Genomic DNA, 19274 nt, shown 5'->3' with positions numbered 1-19274 from the left:
TTATATTATAGTGCAGTATCATTAAATTTAGAGCAAGATCTCACAATCATACCAAAAATCAGCATGTTCGCCTTGGAGTTTGGTTTTGAGATCAGTGCACTTCCGAGATCCAGTGTAATGAGGTGCATCAAAATGTCTCCCTATGCAGGGCTCGTGCGCCTAATGTCGAGGCCAGAGGATGTGTAGATTGTTATCGTTAAAAACCTGGGTAGACTGTCTGCGGTCGTAGATGTCGTAGTGGATTATGAAACCTCATCAATAAAGCCCGGCAGCCTTATTTGCATTCAAACATCTGAAGTATTTAAATCACAAGTGATTAAAGTCACAACATTAAATTGAAATTCCTCCCACAGATGATGCTGAGAAGGCTTTCAAATCGGCTTGTAGAAGAGATCATATTAAAAGATCACGGACGGCTTTTGAAGAGCGGCAAAAAAGAAAAAAATTAAAATAAACCCCGCGGAAAGTTTGACAAAGACGGCAATGCAAATAGCGCCGACCGCCAGCGTGTTGTCCTTGCTAACTCGTTGGCACTCGGGTAAGCGCGCACGCCTCTTAAATATTTAACGAGTCCTTCTTGGCCGTTTCCCCACAGGGAGGAAGTGTAACAATACGCCGTTGGCTCTTGCTCAGCCTTAAAGACACTTTAGACGAAGCTTCTGCTGCAGAGTTTGAAGATTAACGTGCTGCTCTGAATTGCTACTCTGCCGGCAAAATGCAACATATGCAAATATGCGTGCATTAAGCAGGTGCTTTATATATATATGGCCCACTTCGTTCTTTAATCGGCCGCAGCCGCCCCACGGAGTTTTTACATTATCAATATTTGGTAATATTTGTTACCTAAATGTTTCATTATTCACCCCTAAAACTGACTATGTAAAATGTATTTTTTAATTTATGTAATCGTAACTTGAAAGTATATACGGTTGAATTGCAACCAAACATAAATCTGTATTTACCTTCAATTTTTGTTGGCATTGGTTGATATTTTTATTATTTCTAACATGTTCGATTGCATTTCAAGTTTTTATGTATTTTATTCCATGGCTTGGCATTATCTTTCGACGATGAAGCTATTTTGACGAGCGAAGTTCGTTTTAAACTAAATGAGTAAATAAAGTGAAAGTTATGTCATCAAACACAAGGCAATACAAACAAACCTGTTAATTACTTAAGCAAGTACCACCTACAGTAAGTGACGATGTGAAAAGCATAAAAATTAGTGGAGTTTGAATAACCTCCTCAAGTAGCATTAGCAAGTTAGCCGCTACTAACTGCATGGCTAGCAACCAGACCAAACTCACTGCTTATTTATTGTAGCTGCTGTTGAGCAAAATAATAATAATATTCTTTGTTCATCATCTTTTTTATTTATTTATTTATTTATTTTTACTTCCGATGTTACTAAAATATTGACATACTCTCGAGTTATCTTAGTTTTCACTACAGATGCTTTAAAACTGGCAATATAAAAACAAAGTAAAGTTGTGATAATGATCACAATTTTTTTTATTATATAGCTCTCCCCCTCTATTCACCATCGGCGAATGGTTGCCGGTCCATGAAAAACACGTACTTGTTTGAACCGGTCTGTGTTGCATTCGGGTGCTATCAACTTGTCCTCTCTCTTGCTGTGGATGGAACTTGTTAGTGTAAAGTCTAATGTGGTTATGTGGCACTGCTTCAGGGGGGGGGTTACTGAACCTCATTTCACAGTGCTCAGACTCTCATTAGCGCCCCCCCCCCCCCCCCCCCCACCGCCTCCCTCCATCTCCAGTCAGGCTCTCCAAAGTCAAGGCTGAGGAGCACTTTAACCCTGCAGACGAAGACTAATTACACCGCGACTGCCCTTTTGCATTCACTCGAGTAAATCACCACAATTTCACTTAAAAAAAAAAAAAAAAAAAAGACAGCATGGGAAGGTACACTTGCTACATCAACAACAAATGAAGTCATGGTAACAGGAGAGATGTGACATTTTGGTGTCATTATCGGCAGCCTGCCTGAGGGCAGCATGAGTGACAGTAGGAAAATTTTGCTCCTTGGCTCTAATTTACAAGACTTTCTGTAGTTTCATCACATTTCCTTGACATAAAATGGCTTCTAAAGGATGGAACGATACAACATATAACAATACAACACGAACGATATAGTGATCGTTTAAGAAAGGAGGGTTAAACTCAACCCAACATGGTGCAGTTTGTTATAAAACTTTCACTCTACACAGATGAGATCTTGCAGGAAATATCACTATGGTAATATTTCAAATTTCCACAAAGTGACAAGTAAAAGCAATGGATTGTAGCAAACCAGTAAAAATAATGATTCTGAATCTTGATCGGTAGGTTTTCTCATTCCTATTAAAAAGAACATCAAATTAAAAACAACAGAGTTAACGACAACAGACCTGGGCGGCCAAATGGATGCATTCGGATAAGTTTCTCGCCTTGTGGGCATGTTCTTTTACGATCCCGCACATCGAGGCCAATCTTCGCACAGAGAGTGACTTGACGATTGGAAAGTGAAAAACAAATGATCCAGTCACACTTAATCAATGTCACGATCCATTCTTAAGGGGATGGGAGGACCTTGGTGTTGTGGGACACATTCCTGCATCCCCGTCCTCTAAATCTCGTCATTTGATTTATGACCCACGTCTGGCCGGAGTCCAGTCGCACTTAATAGAATAACAAAAAAAAAAAGGTTGAGTGGGGAGTCACGGGGGCGTCCAGCCGTTGCGAAGTGTGACAGAGGAGAATCAATGAACCAGAGGGGACGATAACGGGTTTACAGCCAGTTCGTGGCTTAGGCTGGAGTGCTCTTAAACTAACGAGGAAGCAGAAGACTAAAGAGGAAGAAAACAAAGTGATGCAAGAGTTATCTTTTTATGATGCTACAGTTGATTTAGCTTATATCTACAGATGCTCACTGGCAAACTTAGTCATTTTGTGTATCTTCCAATCTTGAGTATTGTATTGGCACTTGCTCCCAAGCCTTCAAGTCTCTGAGTCAAAGATGTTCAATGGCAAACATAACGCAGGCCTGCCTGTATTTGTGCCTTCTTGAGCAAGATTTCAGACCACTGAGGCGCAGTGACTTTGTGTTTTCTCAATGCCCGAGGGCCCAATAACCTTCACATCATTAACTCATTGACTGCCATTGACGGAAAAAGACGTCAAATAATGGATTTTTGCTGGGCTGGCAGTGAATGTGTTAACAAGTTCTTGCTGCGTACTTTGAGGCAGCTCCCAAGCAATATCTTACATGGGTCTGAGAGTGATGTCTGCGCTGACGTGGGGGTGCTTTGATGTCCACTGTTCACATATTTATGAATGAAATACATCTGACATCCATCACACACGTCATCGCTTGACATCTGTCTACCTGACTGCTCCCAGATCAAATTCACTTTAGACAAGGTCAAGGTCAGACGTGGACATAGATTGACTCTCTGCCACCAAATTGTCCCCCCCCCCAAAGGCCCATCTCCATTGATACTCAATCCCTCTTCTGCCCAGCTTGCAGGAAGGCGACTGGTCTGCCAAATTGGCAAGCAGGTGCAGTGAGCCTCGCGCTGGCACAAAAGTCAGGATCTTGCAGCATTTGCGGAATTTGCCACGGTTGCATTGTCGACAAACAGAGAGCCCCAAGAGTGTACCGTATCGGGTTCGTTGGGCACCAGTGAATCTTTAGGAGCCAGAATTGCAGGGGATCAAATTCCAGTTATTTGCCTTCTTCTTGTCAACGTCTGCCACTGACCAAATACTTCTGCATCTCACCGCTTGTATACAGTAACAATTGTTTATGTTCATGTGTTCATGTGTCACTTTGACGTGACTGTGACCAGACTAGGGGGCGTCCATAATCAAAATTACAGAGACACAATCCTGACTACCAGCAATTCAAATTTGTCCTCTGTAGTGGACCTTTTAAAACCTGAATAGCTCTCCTCCAGTGCATACGACTGAATTAACTCCTTTTGTGCGCTATAGAGGACATTCAGAGCTTTCCAATGATACCAAATGTGTACAGCGTTACTACCTTTGACTGCATCATAAAATAAATCTTCCCAGTGCAAACACTTTTTAGGGAAGAGGAAAAGTAAGTGTATAACACTTTTTATTGAACAAATTTAGGCTTTAAATGTTGTTAGCATGTGTTCTATAAGACTCTAAAGAACACATTAAAGTATTGTTTGAATTATTTTAACTGTATTTCAGCCTAGCATTTAAGTTTAAAAAAGATGTCCTCTGTAGTGGACACATCATAGCTTAAAAATAAAAAGTTATTTTTTTTTTCAAAAATTTCTTTTGCAGTATTCCAGTTACTTCACAAAGATTGGGGAATATCAAAAATAAACATGATTGGACAATATTTTTTTTCTTGATAGTCAGGAGGACATGGGCAAATAAAATGAAAATCGACAAACAAACAAACAAACAAACAATTCACACTATAAGGCAGAGTAATGCAGACTCAAGTTTGCACTTGCTGGTGAGGCACAAGACAATGACAATTTTGTTTATTTGATCACAAGTGTGTTCTCAATATTAGGGGCACCTTCATATCTAGTGTGAACCAACACAATATTTAAAGCTACTAAATTGAGAAAATTTTATTTTGAATTGCTACTGCCACCTGTTGATGAAAAGAAAAATGAAACTGCACATACCCTTCTTCACATACACGACATCACATCTGCAGACGGTGGGAAATTCAAACCCAAATCCAGCCTGAAAACTATTGGCTTGTGAATAGCTAAGGTATTAATCCACTAATTAGAAGATGTTTCAGTCATAAATGGGTCAAATACAATTGTTACATAGGGCAGCTTTATGACAAAAAGGAATTTAAAAAAAAAAAAAAAAAAAAAAAAAGGTCAAAGTTATATTAACTCATGTTTGCACTTTCTACAAGGCCAAAAGATCATGCCAATGTCACGTTTTACCCTTTGGTTGTAGTTTAGTCCGTTAATAATGTTTTAGGTTAAAACATTATTTCCCCTGCGCTATTGTCACCTATTAACTTGTGGTCTCGAACAGCAATGCAGAAAAAATATTGCGCTATATCCAGTTACAAGCCTGTCAGCATGTGAGAATTGCTGTGATATGCTGTGAGGCCCTCCATTCATTTCTTCCATCTCATTTCATTGACACTTTAATGTATGACCTCTACGTTCATAAACAAATAGAATCACAAGGGAGAGCAATAGATGTGCCCCCCTTTCAATGATATGTAACTCACATCAATGAGGAAGTCAGTGGGGGGGATAAGGTATTTTCACATCACAAGAGGACACGCACACAAACACACGCAAAACCAATAAGGGTGACAACAAGGGAGGAGGGAACAGAAGAAAGTGAAGGAACAAAAAGGCTACATAGACGGCGAAGGTGCCAAATGAAATGACGATGGTCATTTGTAGTTGCGTCACTTACAGTGAACAAAAAATAAATAAAAATCTAAAAACGGACCCTGAGGAGCCTCATCAGCTGCTCAACAGGATGTTTGAGAGGAGAAGAAGCTTCACGTTTGGAGCCTATGGAGGGTAAGATGAACAAATCCACCATGTTTAGCTTAGCATTAGCATCCAAGGAGCCATGAGTAAATGAGCCTCTTTGAGTTTGGTTTTTGCTTACGAACTTTCCTTTCTAAGTGAAGGACCCGGGGGTACTTGGTGGAGTGATTGTTTGTATTCAACAAATGCTTAGAAAAGGTGCCTCAATGCAACTACAGATATAGCATAGAACTGTGTAGTATAAACAAATATGTATCAAGAATTCAGTCTTACAGAGAAGTAGCAATTTTGAATATAAATAAAATAGCTCAACAATTGTAACCCCGGGTTTTCACTGGATGCGGTTGCGGTGCGGTTGCAGTGCGGTCCGGCGACGCAAGCAATTAGATTCCATTCATTCGAATGGTGCAGTTTACACCGCTTGCGGGTGCGTTGCGTGTCGACTGCGGAAGGCCTGCGGCGTGCCGCAAGCCTTCCGCAAGGATAGCCTATTTTCTATTTTTGCCGGACGCCGCAGCGGTAGGCCTCCGGCAAATGGCAAGCTAGCACAAAACACATCGAGCGGGACAGGAAGACCGAGGCAGTTTCAAAATAAATTTCCGGTTACCTTTCAGAATAAAATACTCGCCAGCTCCTATTTCGCAAGTTTTTCAACAAAACGTGACGTGGGCGTCGCCGGGCCATGTGCTCATTCACGGTTTAGACACCAGCGAACATGGACGAGGAGAGGTTTATATTGGAGGTGGAAAACCACAAAATAATATATGACACGGCACATCCTTTTTATAAGGACTGTAATGTATTGTGAGTTTGATGTTCGCGAATGCTTGTTGTGCCCGTCTCGCTTGCCGTACTGAGCGGCAGCCGGACGGGGAAGACAGAAATAAAGAGTGGACCCGCACTGACCCGACTCTCGTTATTAATATACTTTACAAGGACAACCAAAAAAGGATGCTGCATGGAATCTCATATCTTTCTGCTTCTCTGTTGAGCAGACTTTCTGTATGTTTGTCGTTGTGAAATGCCACATGATCGCGCGCGCGCGGTCCCGCGAGACACGTTGGGAAGTGGGCGGCGACGGAGCTGCCGGACCGCAGCTGTGCGGAGCCGGTGTGGATTGACAAAAAAATTGACCCGTCCGGAGCACGCAGTCAAGACGCACCGCACCGCAACCGCACCGCAACCGCATCCAGTGAAAACCCGGGGTAAGACTAACATTAGTCTGTCTGCATAGAAAACAAATCAACTGTGAAAATGAAATATAAAATTAAACATTTAAGTAATAAAACTAGTGAGAGAGAGAGAAAAAGGACAGAAAAAATAAAATAAAGCCTGCTATCCATCCATCCATCCATCCATCCATCCATTTTCTGAACCGCTAGTTCCTCACAAGGGTCACGGGGGTGCTGGAGCCTATCCCAGCTGGCTTTGGGGAGTAGGCGGGGTACACCCTGGACTGGTTGCCAGCCAATCGCAGGGCACACAGAGACGAACAACCATACATACGCACAAGCACACCTAGGGACAATTCGGAGCGCCCAATTAACCTGCCATTCATGTCTTTGGAATGTGGGAGAAGACCCACGCGGGCACGGGGAGAACATGCAAACTCCACCCAGGAAGGCCGGAGCCTGGACTCGAACCCGAGTCCTCGAAAGCCTGCTAGTCAAATTTATTTTAAAAACAATTTACGGGCTCGTTGGCAGCTGAGTAGCACGAGCTGGTTCGTTATGCTCATTAGCGTGATTAACTAATGGGCAACCTAGCGCACTCTGTGAATTTTACTACAGACACAACGTGGCCAGTTGATTAAATGTCCTCCTCTAGCGACTAATAATGTGTTCGTCTTTTCTCTATTTACCGACAAGCAGTTAAATCCAGCGATTTGCTTGGGAAATGTAGATATTTCCACTTAATCTGAATGATAAAAAAACAAAAAAAAAAACACAGCCCAGCATACTGGATTGCACATCACCTTGATGCAATCTTTTGGGATACTTAAATGAACAAAATGTGAGCTACACTGGTTTGAAATGCACTTCAGTTTTTTTTGTTTTTTGTTTTGGAAATGTGTCTAATATGTTGCCTGCAATTTAAGATAAACTATAATTTTTCCCATCAGCAAATTATTCATCAGCTTTTAAGACTATGATTATTCAAGTGGTTTTGTTAGCGGCTGCTATTACACACTTGTAATGCACGTCTTGAGCTCATTTACATTTGTTGTAGAGCAAACGCTGACCCACAGAGGTTCTCTTGATTATTTCCTAGTTGTCGGTGATTAAACACACACTGAATAGGCTTAAAGAGCTAAGAAATAGTTGCATCTACATAGCTGCAGGGATTTGAGTTTGTGTAAAATCAATGGGATTGTGCCCAGCCGTTTATTATGAGAAACTGGAGCTTTTAGGTCCAGTTTAAATTGCTGCTTGGTTGTTGTGTCTTAATATTGGCCATATCATTAGGTACATCTGTTCCTCAAATGTGATACAACACAACGTTATTCAAGGCAGTCAACTCGAACCTCGCTGCATGGCCGTAAGACCGTGTTGATGTTGCTGTTAATTCCAAAAGACTGTCCACATGATTAAGCACGAGTTTTGTCAACTCAAGTTTGAACGACCTGTTACTTTTGCTTGTTTTTACCATTTGATGTGGGGGTTACAGTGGTGTCACCTGTGTCATCATTGTGGTGGTCACCGATTGGCCGTCTGATATTTCCACTGTCAACATGCATCACAACAGCACACACAATGTCACATAAACACGCAAAGTTGGAAGTGAACACACATGCTACTTTACTTCCTTACATCATCTTGTGTTGTGTCATCTGATCTTCGGAAAACACACACGGCAAGGTGTCAAATAGTGAGCCCACACAGGTGGATGGCGGAGTCATGAAATGGTGCAAAGATACTACATGCTGCGGTTGAATGTTGCACATATTGCACTGGAAATATGTGCTTTGTATATGACAGTGTCAGTGGCGTCATGATTGGACTGGTGCCATGCGATTGTTTTGCTGGATTTAAGCAACCAAGGCGAGGAGCTGGCGCTTCCCGCGGCACAGAGGTGATTTTGGACAGAGAGGTGATATTGGATTCAAAAGCTCCGAAACAAAATGTGTTTCCAGCAAATTCAGTTTCATGTATTGTAAACATAATTTTGTTTCTTATTTCTTCTCACCTCTCCTGTTCAGCTACTTTGTCATGCAAAATGGTGGATCTCTATATCGTGTTATATCAGAAGAGTGTTTTTTTTGTGTAATGATAATGGGAGTTTCCTATACTGCCTCTGTGATTAGTTGATTGGATATTTATTGGAAGATAACATGCAAACATGCAAACAAATTTGCAACAAACTAACAATATGAAAACGATGGCCGTCACAGAATAAAACTGCAAAAAATACTACCATTAAGTACAACTGGCAAATAAATCAATTCTGAGATTTATTAGTTATATATTATTTAGATTACCGGTATTTATTTTTACTCCTATTGTTCAAAATCATGCTGCCTCTCCTTTTTGTTTTAAATGTAAATATTTATTTAGGCATTATTAATTATGCGGATTTTACATACTATTTGTTGGTATATTGGGTGGAATTATGTTAAAAAAAAATTTTTTTAACAGTGCAATGACAAAGAAGGTGAAACTGGATTTACAAAGCTTAAAACAAAAATGTGCTTCTGCCTGCTTAACTATTCAGTTTGCAGCCTTTTTTTCTGCTTGACCACATTTTGTTTCTTATTTTAAGTAAAGGCAATTTTATATTTACTTTTTTTTTTTTTTTTTTTTTACATATAGATTGAAATTTAACGGGACTTTCATTTTTATTGAGACAGCGACAAAATTCGGGGAAAACATAATAATGGACGTAAAAAATGTTACACTCAATATTAAAACTTAAATTCAAATCATAAAATATTGACAATCACAAAAAATTATTTGACCCACTCATAATTCTAATATTGTGTTTTGGGAGTCAGTAATTTAACGTAATTTCCATCGGTTCTGGCCGCCTCTCCTTGTCCTTTCTCTGCTAGGCGTAGCAACTGCCCCAAATAACCCAAAGAATAGCTGGACTAGCATATGGGAATATTTTTTCTTTAAATTTGTGTGGAGAGAGCAATTGTTTGTGCCCTACAAGTTCTAGTAAAAAGTAAATGCAACTGCTGAACTACATGGATTGATAAAAATAAAAATCAGAGTAGGCGAGTACTTTACTGTGGCCTTTAAATACAATACCTGTAGCTGTCGTCCCTGCAGTTTCACCACACATCCTACTGTAAATACCACCACTGACTCTTCCTGTCCTACTTTAAGTTATTGCATGAAGCGTGACCCGGACCTGCACTGTGAGCCATCATCTTCAGCTCCAGTCACTTCCACACTCCCACGCCCACACTTGGCAGCCGTCCTTTCCCATCCTTGACTCAATCCCAGCATGGATAGTTTGGGGCTGGCAAGCAGGCAGGCAGGCAGGCATCAGGGCAGATAAGCGAAAGAAGGGAAAAAAAAAAAGAAAAGAGAGAGGATCAGTGGAGGAGGGTGATGCAGATCACGTTCACGTGCTTCTCTCGGGGCTTGGAGCGACGTTGTTTTTATACTCGGAAAAGGGCTCACTTGAAACAGAATTTTAAAGCTAATCAGTGTCTGATTCTGGTAAAAGTGAAAATTGTTCTTGTATTCATGAAACTATTGTCATTACAGATCGGATAAAAGCGTCTCCGGAACGAGAACTTTCCTCTGGTAAGTCTTTCCCTTTCAATTCGCTGTCCATAACAGCCATAGGAGTTAAAGTTTACATCCTCCATATTACAAAATATAATCCAAGCATGACACCAGTGGCCTGATATTTAAAATTGCTGAGCATTTTAGCTACTGTTTATGTACATTAAGAAAACTGCAATCTGAATCAGAAATTGTTATTAATCGGGGGCGCCACTGAATGACTGCTTCAAACCAAAATGGCTTCTTTAAACATTTTCATGCAATTTCTTATGATAGACGATCATGTCCACTGAAATAAGACTCCGGGGTTTTTTGTTGTTGCTAAATTTAGCCCTCACAATGCAAAATGAGTCAGCAATATGGGACTTGATGTTCTGTTGGGAACACAGCCTCCCTCCCAGCATGGAATTGGGCTAGTGTGACTAAACGTGGCCACTAGAGCAGATGGAGGAGAGTTAATAATACCAGCCCTGGAGCATCTTCAGGCTTCTCCATATACGTCCACCTGGAGTACCAACAATTACATAATTGCAATATTGACTGTAGTTGAGGTTGAGTTGATCCAATGAAAGTTTTAATGGAAACACTTGTCTGCCAGTTTTCATACTTTAAGGACTTGGTGTCTTTATTGGACATTTTGAATGGTGACACAAGCAATTAATCACAACTTTATTTATATAGCAGGGCCACAAAAACACATTTTGAAAAAGTATTCTTATTCTTCAGTTTCTCCACTTTAATGTTAAAGATCATCAAATATTGATTTACAAAGCATTAAAGGGGTTTAATCATGGATTTACTGTGGCTAATCACATTTTTCAATGATTTTTACTGACCACGCCCAAACCGGATCACCTCCAGACCTGTTCAATCAAGAACTCGCCGACTTATGACCTGTCTGACAAAATGAAGTCGGTCAAAAGATCTCAAAAAGCTCCAGGAAAATGCCATCATCCAAATAATTTCACTAACGGGTGACAAATAAACAAAGTGAAACCTACAGTTTGAGTCTGGACTTTAGAACTCCAGCAAATCACATTGAGAGATCAACAAATTGTGAAAGCGTAGAACAGTGGTGAACATTCTCAGGAGTGGCCAGACTGCAGAAATAACCCCCCAAAAAGCACAATGAGGACACATCCATGTAGTCACAGCGGAACTCAGGACAACGTCTAAACAACGGTCGGCCACCCTCGACTCAGTTAAGGTCAGTGTTCATGACTCAACAATGGCGAAAACCACTGGTGACCAAAAAGAACATGAAGGCTCGTGTTACTTTTGAAAAAACACAGCTGAATGATTTCCAAGACTTTTGGGATATTCTATGGACTGACAAAAGGAAGCTGAACTTTTGGGAAAATATTTGGATTGTTACATCTGGGGTAAATGTAACACGCTTTTTCAGATAAAGGAACATTATAATAGTAGTGATGCTAATTCCGAACCTGGGTAACTTGCTGTGATTGATGGAACCATAAATTATGCTCCTTTACCAGAAAAGGAAGAATGTTTGGCCATCAGTTTGTGAACTCGAGCTTTTGGGTTGTGCAACAACGTTCGAAAACACATCAGAAATTCAACTTATGAATGGCTTCGAAAAACAAAATGGAGATTTTGGCGTGGCCTTGTCGAAGTCCAGAGTTGAATCTGATTAAAATGCTGTGGCACAACTCTTTAAAAGGTCGCTCATGCTCGAAAATGCTCCAGTGTTGCTGTATTAAAGCAATTTTGCAAGGAAGATGTAGCCAAAGTATCTCTATCGAGATATGAAAGACTCATTTAAGATTTCTAATGTGTAATATATCTAATATTTCAATTAGTTTAACTCATTCAAACCCCAAAACGTGTAAATAAGATTTTTAATACTTTATCCGTCACTCCCCAAAACGTATTTATACGTTTTTTTTTTTTTTTGGTTTTCTTTTTTATGCACGAGCATACAGGTGTTGATGCAGATTCTGACATGAAGAGGTGGCTTAAAGCAATGGTAGTTGTTACGAAAAAAGAAGGCCAGCAGGTGGTTAGCAGAGTATAAGAAATCAGCCAGGACCATGTTGCAATAAGCTGTTTTTGTGAATGTGAACGGATACTGATGAAACTTAGCTGTATTCTAATGCTAATTGCAAAAAAAAAAAAAAAATGAAACAGATACAACTATATTTTTTATAGAAGAGATGCTAATCTTTCTTTTGGTAGGTTCCATGTTTTTTATAGTAATAGAACACAATATTCTGTGGGCCTTGCAAAATCAGTCAAAATCCAGTAAAACAGCCAGGACCAAACGGGTTACTTGATTGAAAATGGCTGGGAGTGAATGATTTAAGGATGAGAAACATTGAAGTGTGACAAAAATGCAAAAAAAATAAGAAATCAGCAAAAATACATCAATACTTCACAGAACAACACAAATACAAACAGATTCTGGAGGTTTCCAATTTCCCATTAACAAAAAATCCAGGAATGATTCCATCTTGCCATCCCTATTGATTTTGAACGGTATCTGCAATGTGGCAGGCTGCGACGCTTTGATCAGATAAAATAAATGTCCACTCCTTGTTGAAGCAGCATGTGGTCGATTTGTCCAAGGTTATTCTTGTATGCTGCTTTCCCAACAATTGTGAACGATTGTATGTTTGTCCCTATGAGGTGGTCAGTGTTTTAGTCTTTAACTCATTCACTCCCAGCCATTTTCACTGAAGCTCGATTTTGACTGATTTTGTTTTGATTCGTCGGGGGGGGGGCATTTTTATTTGTTTCCATTTTTCAGCAATTAGCATTAGAATATAGCTCGGTTTCATCATTATTCACAAATCTGTTTAAAACTGTGGGTGAAAACGGATTGTTGCAACATGGCCATGGTTGAGCTCTTGTACTCTGCTGCCACCTGCTGGCCGTTTTTGTAATAACTACCATTGCTTCAACCGTTAGCTTCAGTTCAGAGGCTGCATCAAAGCCTTCTGTATGCTATAGCATTAAAAAAATAAAATAAAATAAAATAAAAATTTAAAAAACGTATAAATATGTCTTTGGGACACGGGTAATATTTAAAATAGAACATATTTATACGTCTTTGGGAGCTAATGAGTTAATTTTAGTCAAACAACCTTGTATACAGCATTCCTATGCAAAAAAAAAAAAAAAAAAAATGTTTCTTGTGGTTTGTGGACTACTCACAGTTGATTGTGTTCAACATGTTCCTTCCATGAAAGTGAGGGCGAGGTGCGCCCGCGCCATTTGCTCGCTCGTCACAGCGCGGCGCTCTTGATTATAATCACTGAGTCATTACGTCTCGTCGCTGTCGGCGCTCATTTAAAAAGCCTTAATATCGTCCATTCTTTTTTTTTTTTTTTATCATTTTCATTCAGGCAAATTGGAGATTAGCGCAGCAGTTCATTGCTCCGCTAATCTGCTAATCTTCCACTGTCTTCTGTGACCGGATATCCTTTAGAAAAGGTGCGTGACGTAGCTGGGAGGTTCACTGAGGAGAACTTGAAGTGTCCTCAAATGCAAAAGGCGGGCAGGTGTGTATTAGGTGGGAGGCCTTCGTTTCTACAGATTAGATTATTAGAAAATGTATCACTTGACTCAACGTATCCGATTTAGACATGCATTTGCTTCCATTTTATGGATTACGTGGGATTACTGTAATTTTGGAGGATTAGAGTTTGGGCGTATATTTAGGATTTCAACTCTATAACCATCTATTTTATTTGCCTCTTGACTCTTAACTCCTGCGAATATTCACCATTTTTTTTTTTTCAAAGAAGCCAGATCTTTCCGTGTTGCATTACTCAGCTGGTTGGGACTCTCCATCACACTTGTGCTCGCATGCTGAGCGTCTGGCCAATTAAGACGCTCATTAGAGTGATTGCCATCGACGCTGCGCCGCCAGCGCTTGCTATTGTCGCATCCAGCCAGCAGGAGGAAGAGGAGGAGGCCGGCGTCGTAAAATGCCGTGACATTTCTTTCGTTATTGTCATTCCGGTAGCGGAATGACGCTCTCCGGCAACTGTTTTGCTCTTTATGAGCTCGGTGTGAGACAATTACATTGTCGCAAGGAAATGAAAGCAACAATCATGGTTGACGGTAAACTTACAATCGGAGAGAATTAGTCCTAAATGAGTTTCTTTTAGCTCGTTATAACAAAAAGTACATTGGTGAAAGTTCTATGTAGACTGTATTTTTTGTTAGTTTTTTTTTTTTTATGAAAACATCTTCAGAATTTTTACATATGAATGCAACAGATTGAAATACAATCCTGAGCCAAATGAAAGGATGTTTTAAACAATCAGGAGGAAGAAGAAAGCAATTTGGGGGAAAAGGCCCAAAAATGGTGAGGGGGGGCAAAATGAAACATGCGTTTGTTTGTCTCTATTAACTCAAATGTTTAAGCCTACTTAAATCAAAAGAAAAAAAAAAAACGTTTTTTTTTTGTTTTTTTTTTAAACGCAGTTTGAGTGCTCGTCATTGTAAAACGACAAGGAAGAGCGAGGCTAGAAAAAAAACGACTAATTGTGCACGCCTGCCCTAATGGCTGCTTCTCCATCTTAACATTGACGCCAGTGTCCCGAGGAGAAAACAAACAGAAGAGCAGGACTTGACTGTGGAGACTCTGGATCTGTTGAGGCCATGCATCACATTGGTTATAATCCAAATTATGTCAATATAGTAAATAGTGCTGATATGGCTTTTTATTTTATTTTTTTTTACTTTAATTTAATGAACCAATATGAATGCCATTTTGAAACCTGACACTCTTAGTCCAGTATATCTCAAACTTTACGCCACGTACCATTGCACAGTTTGAATATTTACACACCGCTAAAATATTGCTTAATAATATTTATTTAAAATGTAGTGCTCATGAAAGATAAAATGACAAATACCAAGAGTTAAAATAATATACTCGTTTGCTACTGTTCTTGCAATACTAATGCTACTCCTCGTCCATGTTATCATTGTGTTTGTAGTTTGAAATATGGTTGTCATCAGACTGCGATGTAATAATACACTAGCATTGGCTCTAATAAGATTGTGCAGGCAGGTGTACCTATTGTGGTTGATTATCGTAGTCCTTTGGGGTCAGATATAGATCTTCATATGACAGAACCACAAAGGACCTGGATTTAATTAATTGAATGAAATGAAAGCAGGGCAGCGCAGTGGCCTAGTGATTGGAACGCCTGTCTCACCATTCTACGGTTCTTAATTTGAATTTGCATGTTTTCACTCATGCTTTCTCAAATTTTTCAAAACCATATTAGGTTCACTGAATGGTGTAAATTGCACATTGGTCCAGATATAAATGGAGGGGTATAGTAAGAAATTTGGTAGTGGCAGGGCTAGTGAGTGGTGACACAACATCTCACTCGCCATAGGCACAGGGTGGTCATAAGCATGTGACCCTAATAACAAGTCCTAAAAAATAAATAAATAAATAAATAAATAAATAAAATAAATAAATAATAATAATAATAAAATAAAATAAAAAAATAAAAAAAAATAATAAAATAAAATAAAAATACAAATACAAATACAAATAAAAATAAAAATAACAATAAAAATGAGATGAAAGGATGGAAATGAGAGGCTTGAAATGGCCAAAAATATTTTGCTGACTCTTTACCCTGCAGGCCTGGACGTGAGTTGTTAAACCACAATGTTAGTGTTGTGCATTCATTCCGACTTGGCTGCTGTAACGTTATACCCACTCGAGGGCGAGGGAGCACCATCAGGCCGCCACCGCCAAGCTTAGCTCGCATCCCCTCGTGAGTTACTTTCTACTTAGGCCTGCAGCCCAGCTTATCGATTGAGCTTGGCCGTCTATTCTATTTATTTCCAGTAGCTCAGCACTTGGAAGAGCCCCGATGCAAGGAAAATCTCCAGTTTTTTGATGGGCTTATTTGGAAACGTGTCACACCTTTGAAGCATGTTGCATGATGAGGTATAGCCAATATTGCAAAAAAGATGCAGAGTAACAAACTTAAATTCAGTTCACCCAATTTAAATAATTCCAATTACATCCGATTCCAGTGGTGTCCCCCAGGGCTCTTTCCCAGGGCTTTTTCTCTTCATTATGTCCCCCGAGGCAATTCAGTATGTTCCGGAAATTCAACATCAATTTTAATTATTAATGCGGCTAAGACCTTATAATTTTAGCTTATTTGAATTGGCATGTTAGGTTTCATACTGACTGGTCGAATTGTTTTTTTGTTTGTTTTATCTTTTGTTATGCACTGTAGACGGTTGTGTGTGTCTTGTTTTGTTGCATTTGACTGCAGGAGTGGTTTAGATCCTATTTGGCAGACAGAACTTTCTGTGTTAGCTTTGGTTGCTTTGAGTCCCGCTATGCCACTCTGTCATATGGTGTTCCACAGGGTTCCCTTTTGGGGCCCCTACTGTTTTCATTGTATTTGCTGCCCCCGGGTTCCATCTTAAAAACAAAACAAAACAAACATGGTATTTTATATCACTGCTATGCGGACGACCGTCAGATCTATGTCCTGCTCAGCAAAAACGACACTTTTTCATTGAAGCCTTGTTTGTCCTTTTTCTCACCAAGGCCTGGATCGCACTGAATTTCTTTAATTTCAATTAAAAGAAAACAAACTTACAGTGTTTGGTCCCAGTAGCCGTTTTTTATCCCACCCTGCTGACTTGAGCCCTCTAGCTCCTTATCTAAAACTGTCTCAAACTTGTTTTAAATTGGACAATGATTTGAGAATGGACCAGCCAATTGGGGCGGTTGTCAAATCCATCTTTGAAACAGTAATCCATGCCTTTGTTACATCTTGGATGGATTACTGTCATGCACTTTATTTTGGAGTCAGCCAGTCCTCCCTCATGCAACTCCAGTTGGTCCAAAATGCTGCTGCTCGCCTACTAACTGGTGCTCGTATAAAAGAGCCATAACTCAAATTGTTGCCTCCCTTCACTGGCTCACTGTACCTTTTAGTGGTCAGTGATTCTTTCCATGTTAGAGCGCCAACATAGCACCTTTACCACAGCGTTTTAAAGTTTATGGTTGAACTGGCTATCCCTTATCGTGGTTGAAGGCCTTTGTTGGTTCATTTCTATTTGCAGAATTCTGGCAAACGTGGCAAAGTGATGAAGCATGTGTGGGTGAAGAGAGGCAGGCGGGTAGCATATTGAGCTGCGGTGAATAAGCACCAGGACCTTGTGTTGCTTCCCACCCAGAAAAAAAAAAAAAAAAAAAAGAATACTGTTCTCTATTCATGTGTGGACCTGCTGCCACATTGGCATCACTGCACCGCTCCCTGCCATTCATGCCAGTCTAATGTAGGTTAACCACTTGCTTTTTATCTGGAGACTCTCAGTGAGGAAAGGGGAGAATTTGTGGTCTTCCCAAATATCAATTCATGCGGATGCATGCATGTCGAGGATGAAGAGAATTCGCAGAACAGTGGGAGGCTCTGGAAGGCGGGCCGGGAGGGAGGGAGAGAGAGAGAGAGCGAGGGGAAGAGAGAAAGCGTGCGATGCGCTCAGTATCATGTGAGACAGCAAGAGTGGCTCATCTCGCAGCAGCAGCAGGTGTTGAATGACCGAGAAGCCGGACGAGGAAACAAAGCAAGCGACAAGTTGGCGGAGGCTTGAAATGATGCAGGTGAGCGAGGCTTCAAAACGTATAAAAGGATACGAGCTGAGGGCGAGGTGTGTTGCGTTGACGTGCAACTGAACTTTCTTGTCATGTCCCCTCGGGTTAGGAAGTGTCTTGACTGGCATGAATGACTTCACTTTCATTGGGCATTAGGCCACCAGGCGTGATTACATTGTTTACTCACCACAAAGCTTTTGGGTTAATTGGAGTGTGTGTACGTGCAGCATCCTACTTAAAGTGAAAACCTGTGACACAGCATTCCACTTTAAAAGAGACATGTGATGGGATATTGATTTTTTTTTTTATTGTTTGTACGATACAAATATTAGGTCTCTGTGTCTACCCACCCATTCATCTGCGTACGTCTGACGTCTGGGATAATTTGCGTCCTAAAATGATGTGGAGGTCGTAGTTAGATTCAGGGTTAGGGTTGTAGGGGTTGTAGGGGTTTGGGTGTATGAGGTAGGGTAGAGGGTTTGGGGTTAAGGGGTTCATTTGTTTTTGAGATCAGGCGTTCTGAGGGTAGGGCAGGACTGGTTCTGGCAAAAATAATCAGCCCTGGCGTTTTGACTTAGGCCCGCCAGCCCAGCCTGATTCCTGACTTCCCTTGACTACCACATAGCTCTACCACTGATATTTATTGGCTCTAAATTGTGGGCCGGTCTCTCAGGGTAAAATGGAGGAAAATAATTGAATAGCACCACATCACTCGAAAGTACATTGGCCCACCGGGCGTCTGCCCTGTGTACCAGACGGCCAGTCCAGCCCTGAGGTTGGGATATGGCTTGATTTTTCATTATGAAACAAAAACTTAGTTAGAGTTTGTCCATGGGAGGTGCAGGTGTTTTTGACCACATGGGGTCATCATACTTATGTTACAATAAGTACGTGACCTTTGTGTGTGTATGGTTTAAAAAGGCGATGGGCCTTGCCTGGTGAGTGATCTGGGCGTCAGTTAATGAATGTGGATTATCTGGCTGCGTGTTGAATGAATCGGATAAATTGTGGCTATCGAAAGTTCATGTTTGAATGTGCATGTCTTTGTTTTCTAACCCTTTGTCCATTTAAGCAATTAAAAGTACCGGCAGCTCTTTCTATCCTTGACCACTTGCAGTGCAGCTCTTTCTATCCTTGACCACTTGCAGTGCATTACAATATATTGTAACTCGCCACTTTATAGTAGGCTGGATTCAATTAGCCGCCTACCTCACCAGGATTAAAACTTGTTTCTACCCAGAGTGGTGCACGCTACAACTATTCAAGTTATTTAATCATTGCGGCCCTAATTGTTTACCTTCAAAATGTGTGTTGGTTGGGTCAGCACGTGCATTACCGAAGCTTTATGTCTCCATGGCAATGATACACAGATGGCCTGTTGCTGGGTCAGAGAGTGCACTGC

At 40.5% G+C, this 19274-nt stretch overlaps 1 protein-coding gene across 7 annotated transcripts in view; it reads left to right on the top strand.

Moving 5' to 3' along the window:
• Positions 1–19274, top strand: part of rap1gapb (RAP1 GTPase activating protein b) — a 94867-nt gene that overhangs the window by 19933 nt on the left and 55660 nt on the right. For 5 of the 7 annotated variants that reach the window (XM_077530987.1, XM_077530985.1, XM_077530982.1 and 2 more), the window contains one exon: positions 10237–10275. The gene's annotated coding sequence lies outside the window, so the exon portion shown is untranslated. Of the gene's footprint in view, positions 1–10236; positions 10276–17741; positions 17882–19274 lie in introns of those variants that run through there. The other 2 variants (XM_077530989.1, XM_077530986.1) reach the window with 1 other exon arrangement.

Source organism: Festucalex cinctus, chromosome 8 (genome assembly GCF_051991245.1).
Source record: "Festucalex cinctus isolate MCC-2025b chromosome 8, RoL_Fcin_1.0, whole genome shotgun sequence".
Classification (NCBI taxonomy): domain Eukaryota; kingdom Metazoa; phylum Chordata; class Actinopteri; order Syngnathiformes; family Syngnathidae; genus Festucalex; species Festucalex cinctus.
This window is presented reverse-complemented; position numbering and strand designations above follow the sequence as displayed.